Source organism: Pseudopipra pipra, chromosome 2 (genome assembly GCF_036250125.1).
Source record: "Pseudopipra pipra isolate bDixPip1 chromosome 2, bDixPip1.hap1, whole genome shotgun sequence".
Lineage (NCBI taxonomy): Eukaryota > Metazoa > Chordata > Aves > Passeriformes > Pipridae > Pseudopipra > Pseudopipra pipra.
In genome coordinates, this window is record NC_087550.1 from 76,029,693 (window position 1) to 76,041,522 (window position 11,830).

General features: G+C 34.6%; 1 protein-coding gene across 1 annotated transcript in view; it reads left to right on the forward strand.

Annotated features, from left to right (window-relative positions):
- The window catches only part of GPC5 (glypican 5), a 398,962-nt gene extending 387,604 nt beyond the window's left edge, over positions 1-11,358 (forward strand). The window contains exon 11 of the mRNA XM_064645992.1: positions 766-11,358. The gene's annotated coding sequence lies outside the window, so the exon portion shown is untranslated. The remainder of the gene's footprint in view (positions 1-765) is intronic.
- The last annotated feature ends 472 nt before the right edge of the window (positions 11,359-11,830 follow it).

The following is an 11,830-nucleotide window of genomic DNA, read 5'->3' on the forward strand; positions in this document are numbered from 1 at the left end:
TCTTCTTTTACTGTTGAAATACCTGATGAACACTGCAAGCTGGATGTAGCTACAAAGATGATGGAGAGCTTTGCAGCAATCCCCTGTTTACAATTCTAAACATGGTAAGGAAAAGAAGAGTGGAAGACTGCTGGTCTATTTGTCACCTTCCATCTTCATCTTTTGGTCCTACAGTAGATCCTCTGGTCCTTTAGTCTCTCTATTATAGACACCACCAACAGAAGCAATACAGAAAACTCTGCTCAAGTCTAGGCAGACCTGCTAAGCTCTTTTACACAGATCATGAAGTCATAGAATCATAGAATTATTAATGTTGTAAAAGACTTCCAAGATTATCAAGTCCAACTATTGAAACTCCTACATTCTTAAGACTAATAATACAACTCAGTCTTTAGGAGAGCGCAACTCACTACTCCCTTTATCCTCTTTCTGGAACAGGAAACAGAACTTCTGCCAGCCCCTGAGGATTCCCTGGTGAATCCTTTCCAATTAGGCTTTCTTCCTGCCAGCATGAAGTACATTGACACTGCCAGACCCCATCCAAAGCCTTTTTTTTCAGGGGTTTTGGAAGTGGGTTTGGGGATTTTTTGGTAACAGAAATTTTTGAAACCATATAATTCTCTGCAGTCAGCCATTTTGGCTGCTATTTGTTATAACATAAAGTGTTGACACACATGGATTACTGTTCAGGGCCTGTGGAAGGAGAAGAAATAGGTTTTGTAACCTGCTCTACAGAGGCTCATCAAAAAATGGCATTTTTCTCAGGTCTACAGGGCTACTCAAAGGACTGGGAAAAGGATCACTGAGATGGTCAACAATGCACAGATAGATGTGAGTGAATCTTTTCTGCTAATTTCATACAAAGATGTGATGCCACTAGTAATTGCTTAAGGAAGTAGAACAATGACAAGAAAAAAAAAACAGATTCAGATTCTTTTGCAAATTTGTTAGAGCTAGTTCTGGGAGTTTCTGTTGAGATTTAATAAAAGCATCTGCTGTGTGACACATTCCCCTTATTGCACACAGAGAAAAAATTGCAAAGTTGTTCATTGTCTTTCAGTGGAATGAACAAGCTTCTGACAATAAAGAGGATTTAACAGAGTGCTGAGATCACACATCTTTTACCAAGTAATAGGATGCATCAGTCCTCTTTTTGTTGTGGCTAGGGAGGAAAATGGAAATGAGATAAAAACAGGAGTGCCTAGGAGGTTGAGCACATATGAAGTGTTTGTTACAGTTACTTGTTCCTAGAAAGTCATCTTACAAATGAAAAGTAAGTTCTGTGCAATTTAGTTATCCACCAGAAAGAATAGTGAGATTTTTTTTAGTAAAAAAAAAGGTCTATATAGTCTATATTTTGAAATCTGTAAACCTAATTTTTGAAATAATAATAGAAAAAAATATTTTTCACCAATACTATCACACTGCGAGTATGTGGAGTATGCACAATTACATGTAGAATTCTGGCATAACAAAGCTATGAATTTTTAATTTGGCTCAGACTGTAATTCATTATTATTTCAGTTTCAATACATCTTGCATACAGTACTTTATCATAGAAACAGCATATGTCATAAATGAGGTAAGTTTCTTAGTGAGAAAACACCAACGATCTTCCTGTAATGTTTATTTTAAGGAGACTAAAGTAAATGGTTCTCTTGGGTAAATACATCACTATATTTTCACAGATGAGTTCAAGTGTACAGTCAAGAAGTAGGTAAAGTTAAGATTTTCATAAATAAAAATAAGCAGATGCATGATAATCTACTCATCTCTTTCCAGTAGAAAAAATATTATGTATTTACAGGATATCTAAAATTGAATTGGAAGATCTTTTGGACTATTGTGGTTTATAAGATGAATACTTGGGTGGTCCAAGAGGCCAGTAATTGGAGAACATGCTGCCACTATCTGTTGGGCTCTTCATTAATCCAGTCCAGGCCAGCAGTGGTTAAGTATGTAAATTTATGTAAAAGGAAAATGTACTTTAATCTTCATTTCAAGAACTGTAATATAAACATGTTTCTTAAAGAGCTCTTACAAAATGAGTAAATACTCTGGCCTACTAGTCACAGAAGATTAGGAGTCATGCCCCATCTAACCTTTCCCCTGAGCCCGACAGCAATCACTCTTTTCACCTTTGTGGAGTGCTACTTTGCTATGGAACAAGTAATGTGGCCTGGTAAGAGATCTGTAGAGAAAAATATTTGTTTTCCAGGGCCAGCACTATAATTATTTGAGGGATTTTAATGCAGTCTAGCTCCACTCTAGTTCTATTGTTATGATTATTATTATGATTATTATTCTTCAGTGGTTAGCTGTTGGAGTGTTTCCTCCAGTTCAGTTTCATCCACCTGACCTGGAGTCAAGTGAAAAGTGGTTGGAAAAGAACCCAACAGCCAATGGTAATCTATCCTTCAAGTATCTACAGGATCATCTCATCTTTCATTTCACAGTGAGAGATATACTAGATGTCAGAACTTTTCTGCTAACCCTTAACTGGAAGGGTTGGGAAGACTATCCGATTTCTGACAAAATCTAATTGTAGAATTGGACAGACCTGAATAAAAGGAAGACTTACAAATGCATTTTGTGATATAAACACTATGTTTTCTAGACATGATCACCTTTATAGAAATTTGGTGGACTGAAATAGGGCTGGGTGTAACAAGGACATCAGCTGGGTGGAGAGAAATAAATTAATATAAACAGAATTTCTTCCACTGCTATACTAGTCAGTTTTATCACAGTAGAAGGGACCTACGGAGGTCTGTTGGACCAACCTGCTTGCTGAAAGCAGAGCCACATAGAGTCAGCTGTCTGGGACATATCCAAACAGCTTTTGAATGTCTCTCGGGATAAAGACTCCACAATCCTTCCTGAGCAACGCGTGCCAGTGCTTGGTCACCTTCACACTGAAAAAGTGTTTCCCGATGTCCAGAGGGAACCTCCTGTGTTTCAGCTGCTGCCCACGTCACTGCCAATAACTTCATCATAGAAGGTTATCAGATTGGTTTACAGGATTAGTTGTTCCATCACATTCCAAGGGATTAAGGTGGGCCTTATCAGCCTATAATTGTTACTGACATAATTGCTCTGAAATAGGAAAGTAGTAAGTGTATTGAAACTTTTTTTTCCTGTTGCACGATGGACAAAGGACAAGAACCCAGTAATACACTTTAGAAACTTCATATAGTCAGAAACTGAAGTAGAGGCATCCAGAATTTCAGGCACTTATATAACTGCCAGACTTTTTTTTGATGTGCTACTATTCAGGGATAGTAGCAAGTATTTCATAGATAATGCTGAATAAGTTAATTGTCTTAATACATATGTCTAGTGAACAAAATTCCATTCACAAAATGTTCTGAGGTGAAAAATCCATCCTTTTATGAACTGATTTAGCATACTGAGTTATCACGAAATATCACTTTCTAAGCAGGTTTTTACACAGGGCTAAATTTGAAATTAAAATAGTATTCCATGATTAGGTTTAAGACCCACTGTAAAGTGATATTTTATATATATTTTTATATATATATATATATGTATATACACTCATTTTTGATATGTCAGCCCTCTTTCCCATTTTACTTATCACTCTTGAAAGTAACTGCTACTCTTTAAGAGTAGGTAAGTCTCCAAATTTTCCAACATTATATTTCTCAAATATACTGTTTAGTTTAAATAAAGTAAAAATCACCAGGTTGATAAAATTGAACTTTTCTTATCTCTAAACTGGATAGTATAAAACTAGGAGAAAATGCTTCATAGCATACAGTTCACCAGTGTTCAATAACTTACAGGATATATTCTGAGTTTATTGAGTTAAGAGATAAAACTTGTGAGTCACTGCCACAGAGGGAGTATTTTTATTCATCTTGTTTGAATCTGATCAGCAGAATATCTCCCAGATATTGAAAGAATTGTTTTTAAAATAGCAGAAATAAAAAACTCTCTCATCCTTAAGGTGCTGTAAAAAGAATTCTGAAAACATCTGTAAATGTTCTGGACACATAATACAAAGGGGATTACTTTTTTCCTAAAACATAATAAAAAAGAGAAAAGAAGTAGTATGAAATGAAGAAGGAACAGATGAGGTAATAAAATCAGGACACACAAAATTATTTCCTTATCTTTTGGGAAAGCACTGGAAACACAAAGAATAGCTCTATTATTTTGTAAAACCACTGCATTTTGATTTCACATGTATTTTACATATGCATTTTCAAAACCTGAAACAACTTCAAAACGGTCTCCTTTGATAATCTGTAATCTATAGTACTTTTAAATATATATGGCTAAATGAGAAAAGGCTTACTGAAGATGCGTTTTACTACTTGAAAGTAATATATTTACTGCAGCTTATTACTGTTAAGAGTAATTTTTCTAAACTGAGTAAATAATCAATTTAAACTAAATAAAATCATTACGGAAGGAAATAGGGAATGAAATTTAATAGAATACAGTGGGCATATTCTCTAACACTTTAGTATTTTTAGTATTTTCTTACTAATGTATCAAGTATGGCTAAGTCATTCAGTGACTTCTTTTTTGTACCATTGAAAAGTTCTCATATGAATCCATCACACTATGAATTTAAATATGAGAATGAAGAGACTTGTTAAAACTCTTGTTATCCAGCTTCATAAAATAATATATATATATAAAGCAGCACAATTTGAGCTTATTGTGTAAAAGTAATAACAGGAAAATTGCCTTAAAGTATTTTTCTTGTTTTGAAGTCTTTTTGGATAATATAACTACTGAATAATGAAAAATGAAATAGTGCATACAAGGTTTTTTCTTATGTGGACTAAATATTCCCCATTTATTTTGCTAGTATGCTTCTCATATTTATAATTACTTTCTGTTAATAAGTAGAATTTTTAAATTAATTTTTCTGTTAAAAAATCATATTTTTTTGTATCAAATTAAATGTCATTCATACTACAGCTGTGTGAAGTTTTGCAGAAAGAATTAAAATGCTCCATATGCAGAAATGATTTTTGGCACTTCGAAATTATAAATCATAGTTGGAAAATTCCAAAATTTGATAGGTGATTTTATGAACATTTATCAGATAGTAAATTTTTTTTAACATTAAGTAATCTTTCTTCCATATCTTAAGTTTATAGACAGAACTTTGTATCGTTTTTATTTCTGTATAATTTCACTCTAGTAATAGTACGAATTTGACTTCATATTTGCTAGCAGATAATTGACAGATTAATAATTCCTGACTGGCTCTGCTACTTTTATTTTTTCACTCTTTCATATTGCCCTGATTTTAGCTCGGAAAGAGTTGATTTTCTTATCAGTACAGTGCTGTGGTTTGAATTTAGGATGAGAATAATGCTGATAACACACTGATGCTTTAGTTGTGGCTAAATAGTGCTTACCCTAAATCAAAGACTTTTCAGTTTCCCATGCTCTGTTAGCAAAAAGGTGCACAAGAAGATGGGAGGGAGCTCAGCCAGAAGTTGACCTGAACTGGCCAAAGGGATTATTTCATAGCATAGAACCTTATATAAGCTGGGGGGGAGCTGCTCAGGGATGTTCTGGGCATCAGTCAGTGGGTAATAATTGTACTGTGCATCACTTGTCTTTCTTGGGTTTTATTTATCTCTCTCTCCTTTTCATAATCATAATTATTATTACTACTATTATTATTACTATTTTATTTCCCACAGGTTTTACCTGTTTCCAGTTCTCCTCTCCATCCTAATGGAGAGGGGTTGGGGAGTGAGCAAGTCACTGTGTGGCACTTAGTTGCCTGCTGGTGTTAAACCACAACATATCTTCAGCTTTCATAATGCTTCCAGATCAATGATACTGTTATTCAGGACAGTGATGAGACTGTTCTGAAAGACTATGTCAGAAACTTTTGAATATGAGGAAGATTGAGATTTTGATATAAACTCTTTAACTCAGGCATATTTTTACTCATGGGTGGATTTATTGATACAATATATACAAAAATTAGTTTCATGTCACACTATTTCCTGTAAATTCAAGTGCTTACACCACAGCATCAGAACTGAAAAACATTTTGTTCCAGGGCATTAGATAAAGGTCTGTAAAAAAAAAAATCTTCAAAACCAGAAGTATAAACTCAGTGAGTTTAGCAAAATAGTAGTAAAAAGTACTAAAAGTTCTCTGGGATAAAGAATATATTCTGCCCTATGTCTATAAAGAAAAGGACATAGCTGATACTGATCCTGTGCTGCAAATAATAAAATTTACAATTAGCCAGCTTTGAGAAAGCTATTTTACTTTTTTTATAGTGTTCAAATAAAATGCACTCAGTGGTACTCAAAAGCACACTGAAACACCTGTCATGAATGTGGGGGGAAGCTTGATATTGAATGCTCTTTGCTATGGGTATGATACCTAAGTAATAATCTCAAGCAGAGGCAGGCAGTCTAAATTATTTGCATATCCTCTCTGCATAAACAATGAAAAGAACTGACAACTCTTGGGACAGGATGAATTGGCCTCTGAATTGTTTCTCTCTTCTTATTGGGGAGCTTATCACCAAGAGTTTACACAAGAGGAGTTAAGTTCATTAGTTTTGTGAAGCACCTGACGAACAGCAGGTACTTAAGACATTGAAAATTAAGGTACTTATGGGGAATGAATTATCTGATGCCTGTATTATTAGGCTTTTTTCTTTTTCAATTTAGTGTTTATTGTGTTTGTGTTGTCTTAACAACACAATGGGAGTAAATACTGCTTTGTTCTCAGTGGACACTGAAGGTCCCCCAAACCTGTTTGGAAGTTTCCTATCAGAGGTATCGCAACAATAGTCCATTCAAAACAGGCCAGGCAATTGACCTTATTCTCTCTTCTCCGACAACAAGATGCTATGCAAGAAGTGAAAATAATGTCATGGGGGGTAGGATTCCATAACTGAATATGCTCAGCTCTAACTGAGGGTTGTTTATATACTACTCTTGCAGTTCATGGTGTCATAACTACAAAGAATAAATACTATTTTTTAACAATTTGCTAGTTACAGAAATATACTAAAATTATTCTAACAAAAAAGCATTGTACTATGTTTGTACAAAGCTAAGCTAAAACTAAAACAAGTTGAGCAATAGCCATCTTTAGTTGGTCTCCAGGCAGATCAAGAAACCCTGAGGGCTGCAAATGATGAGAGGACTCCATTTAAACCCTATAGGTCTGCAGTGTCTGACATCAGAAGGCTGTGTTACATTTTGTACTTGTCTTCTGACACTGATGTCAAAGCACATTTTTCCCACTGTTTAATCTGTAATTCATATCTTTAAAACTCTGTTGCATTTCTTAACTTTTTGAAATACAAAATCACACAAAGCACTGTTTAAAATTTCTTCTCTCTTGTAAGATTTTACATTACAAGTAATGAATAGATTTTATTTTTGCAAACTGTACCTTTTGGTTTATTTATGAAGGAGTGAATAAGAATATATTTGTTTATTTCAGAAAAATGATTGCCTTGTAGGAAACTCCTTTCTTTTCCCACATCCCCCTGAATCTGATGAAAAGGGCAAAGTGTTGAAATTAGCACCCAGACATCTCTTGCCAATTGATGATTTAGTGACATTTTGATCAATATGTCTGCATCTTCATCCCAGGAGCCATAGAAGGTAGGAAATTGATAATTGATGATGCAGTTCAGAAGATCATAAGAAACTATTTATCATAGGAAAATGAGCACTTTCACTACTGCTGTGAGATTTGCTTGAGACATGCCTTCTCAAACTAAAAGGCTCTTTTGTGTTTATTTCTCTTTTCAAATAGAAGTCTTTTCATATGTTTGGTCTTGTTTTCTATTGTTTCTCTGGTAGCTCTGCTGTGTGATAAGCAAGACACTTTTCTGACAGTGAAGCACCATGGATACACATTAATCCATAGATCTTAATTTACAGGCATTTCCTCAGAAGTGCTGTTGATATTTATTTGTTATCGACATGACATGTCTGCTTTAGTTATAAACAATTGATGTTGTAAGTGTTCAAGTGCTGCAAATATTCATTGTAGTTCTTTCTTTCTCTCAGATCTCAAACTTTCCTTTAACAATGTTTTCCATATGGAAGCCCTAAGTAGGCTAATATTTAATTGCTGCACTGTATTCAACAAAACCTTCACTTTTTAAAATTAAATTTGGGGATATCTGATCCTATTTTGTCAGAATTTAAATGACATTTCTCAGGTTTCCTTAAAATCAACTCTGAAAATGGAAATTGAAAAATAACCTGCCAATTTTGTCTGGTTTTGTATGGATATAATCAGATTATCAGATGATCTGAGTACCTGAGTAAAAAAAAATGCTTTAGTGTATTGAAGAAATTGGTTTGATTACTTCTCTAGTGTTTTCTGATGACTCTGTCTCAGTGCATAAGTTACATTTCAGTTCTGAATCAGAAACACTGGGCCAAATCTGTAATGCTGGGGCTTCAATAGGCTTGGGAAAATCTGTAGAAATTGTCTTTTATGTGATTTTTTCCCCCAGATTCCTGTGTGCAAAGTGGATCAGATCAGGGAATCTAGTATGAAAATTTAACTTTCATTATTTATGAATGTATGGCAAATATGGATTCTGAAAGAAATGGAACTGTGCACCACACAGAGGTTGATTTCCGGATTTGTCCACCGATCTTTTTCAGCCTTTCTCTTTTATTACGGTTCCTTTGTAAACAGCACCTCATTTTGTCATTCAGTTAACCAGAATTCCCAGGATCTTGCTAAACTGATGTTTTGATTCCACACATTCACAACTCGTATCATGTTTGACTGTTTTCAGCCACAGAAGAACATGCAGACCACACCGACCATGAAGCGGTGTTCGCTTTGAGAACACAACACTGTCAAAAACACCAGTCAAGGCCAAAACACTCCTTTTTGATCCTAATTAACTAAACCAGGTGCTGTTGGCTTAACTTGTTCCCACAGAATGTTGTCCCTTTCTACATGGCCATATGGACTACCTTCTACATGGACACCACACTCCACAAGCTTCAACAGAAATTTTTGCCTAGCTATGCTTCTGTTGGACACTGTGGTACTCCATAACCCACACACAAATATTGACTTCATACTCTCATATTGTCTAGGAAATTTCTTAAGTATGATGATTAAACATATAGCATTTAATCTAATTTTTTACTCTTGATCCTTTATTCTGCTACCTGAAACAAATAGTAAATCTTTCATTAATTGGAACTATTTTACATGAATAGAAACTCCACGTTATATAAAAGTATACAATTTTGGAATTTCTTTTTGCATTACACTCAGCTGGCTATTTGAAGCAATCGGATTAGCTAATGAGTTAAATAAGGAATCAGTCTTGGTTATGTTAACTTATTGGACATATTTTTTTGTTTGTTTGGTTGGGTTTTTTTAGGTTGTGGGTTTTTTGTTTTGTTTTTTTAAACTGTGCCCTGAAGAATCCGAAGAAGTTCAAATTTCTCAGAGATTGAGTGGTGATGAAAGGTATTTTAATGACAATCACTGCCTTAAAAAATCTACTACACAAAGAATTCACATGGAGAACCTCTTAATATTCAGGTCCCAGTTCAAGATAGTACTAAACTGGGACTTGAATACTGAGTGCATGTATGAGTAAAAGTACTTAAATATGAGTCACACAATAAAAAGCCTTACATGCCTAAACCTCTGCCTACACCTACTCCTAGACTTAGACCTATTTTACTCCAAATGAGATTGTTGGTTTATTTTTCACTGTTCCATTTAAATTATAATAAAGGGGAACAGATTTAATGTTCCTTAAGTAACTGAAAAGTAACAGCGATGTAGGCATTCCTTGGAACACTGCAGCACTGATAGCCTGCTTTTCCTCAAAGAAAAAGGAGGAAAGCACAGATAGTTCACTGACTTGGGGAAGAAGAAAACTGATCTACGCCAAGAATATTTTACCATTAGTACTTAGAATCGTAGAATCATAGAATATCCTGAGTTAGAAAGGGGCAAGAATGAGTCCAACTCTTAGCCCTGCAAAGGACCATCCCCAAGAGTCCCACCATGTTCCTGAGATCATTGTCCAAATGCTTTTTGAACTCAGGCTTGGTGCTATGACCACTTTCCTGGGGAGCTTGTTCCAGTGCTCAACCACTCCCTGGGTGAAAAGCCTTTTCCTGATATCCAATCTAAACCTCCCCTGACTCAACTTCATGCCATTTCCTTAAGTCCTGTCACTAGCCATGGTTAGAATCAACTGGGCAATCTGAAAGACAAAGCAATCACCTAGATCTCCATACCAGTATGATTTTGTATACCCATATTTCAAAATTACTTGGAGACCATCATCTGTTTTAATATTTTCACATCATGAAACACCACCTCAGAAGTGAGCCATGGAAAGTCTTAGTGGCTTTGTCTACAGAGCAAATCTAGATGTCTAGTTTAGAATAGATAGTTATATTTGGACACAAATGCCATCCTGTGCTCCTCAATTCTTTCAGTGTGTTCTTCATTGAATTATGTTGTACTCTTACAGTTGGATGTCAATGAGTAGAATTCCTTTCATTGTCTGTTGCATTCCTTCCACAGTCATATAACCTTGCTTTATAGTCATAGGGAAGAAATAGACCCTTTCAGAGCATTATTATTTCTCCCAACTATTTTAGACATTTGTCTTCAGATTGGTTGCATCATTCACCAAAGGTGTGTCTATGTCTTTTTATAAAATAAAAAAGCCTGATGATAGGTTTAAAGTAGGTTAGTAATTCAGCAGCTAAATGTATTTGGGATTAATTCCAATCAAGGTGAGCCCAGAAAAGAGTCAGCATCTAAAATCTGGTTGCAACCTCGTCATTACTTGTAGATGGAAATATTACTTGGGCCAAAACATGACAGATGAGAGTCAAAATGAACTCACAGACCATATTCTAAAAAAAAAGGCGAAAGTTAAAAAAATTCATACCTATCAATAAATGTTGCCTTTAGAGTTCTGGTGATGATTAAAACATAAATTTTGCCAACTTCATCAGGTGAAAAGATGAAGATGTCATCTTTCTGTTAAGATCAGACTACAAAGTCCTTTCTAAGAAGAAATGTATTATATTTAGTTGAAATTTATATTGTATCACAGATACGTATAGCAATACTATCTGATTCTTTTTGATTTCTAATTTCTACCTTTGTCACAACAGTTTTATACCAATCTTAAAAATTTATAGTAAATAATTATTTCTTGAGACAAGTAAAAAAAAGAGCAAGCTTAACTTTCATGACCCTGGCCTCTTCATTGCTTCATTTATATTCCTTTGAGTATTTGTTTTTGTGCACATTGTTTTTGGGACAACTTTTTCTGTAGATTGCAGGACTTTTCTATTTTTAATTTGATATAAGAATGTTTATATCTGTACAGTGAGAATATTAAAATATGTAAATACACAATTAAAACCTAGTTATGTCATTATATTGAATATATACTCACTTCAAGGTGATATTTTGCAAAAAAAAAAGCAAGTTCACTAACCCAGATAGTTTTGCCAAATGATCATTAATCATATTTGCTATAGACACAAATCTGAGAGCTTTGTCACAAAACTAAGTTGTGAGATAGGTGGTAAACCGGAATTGCTCTGCCACCTTCATCAGGAAATAAAGGTGCAAAACCATGACATTTGAAAATAAAGAATAAAGAATCATTTAATTTAAAATAATTCACGGTGTCTGAGGGAGTGTTTAGCAAGGAATCAAATGTGAATGGCGCATTAAAGGGACAGAAATATGAGCTACTCTCTGATAACACTAATTGGGTGAATTATATAGGCAAGCATATACTACAGACAGGCTGAATTATACTGAGGTCCTG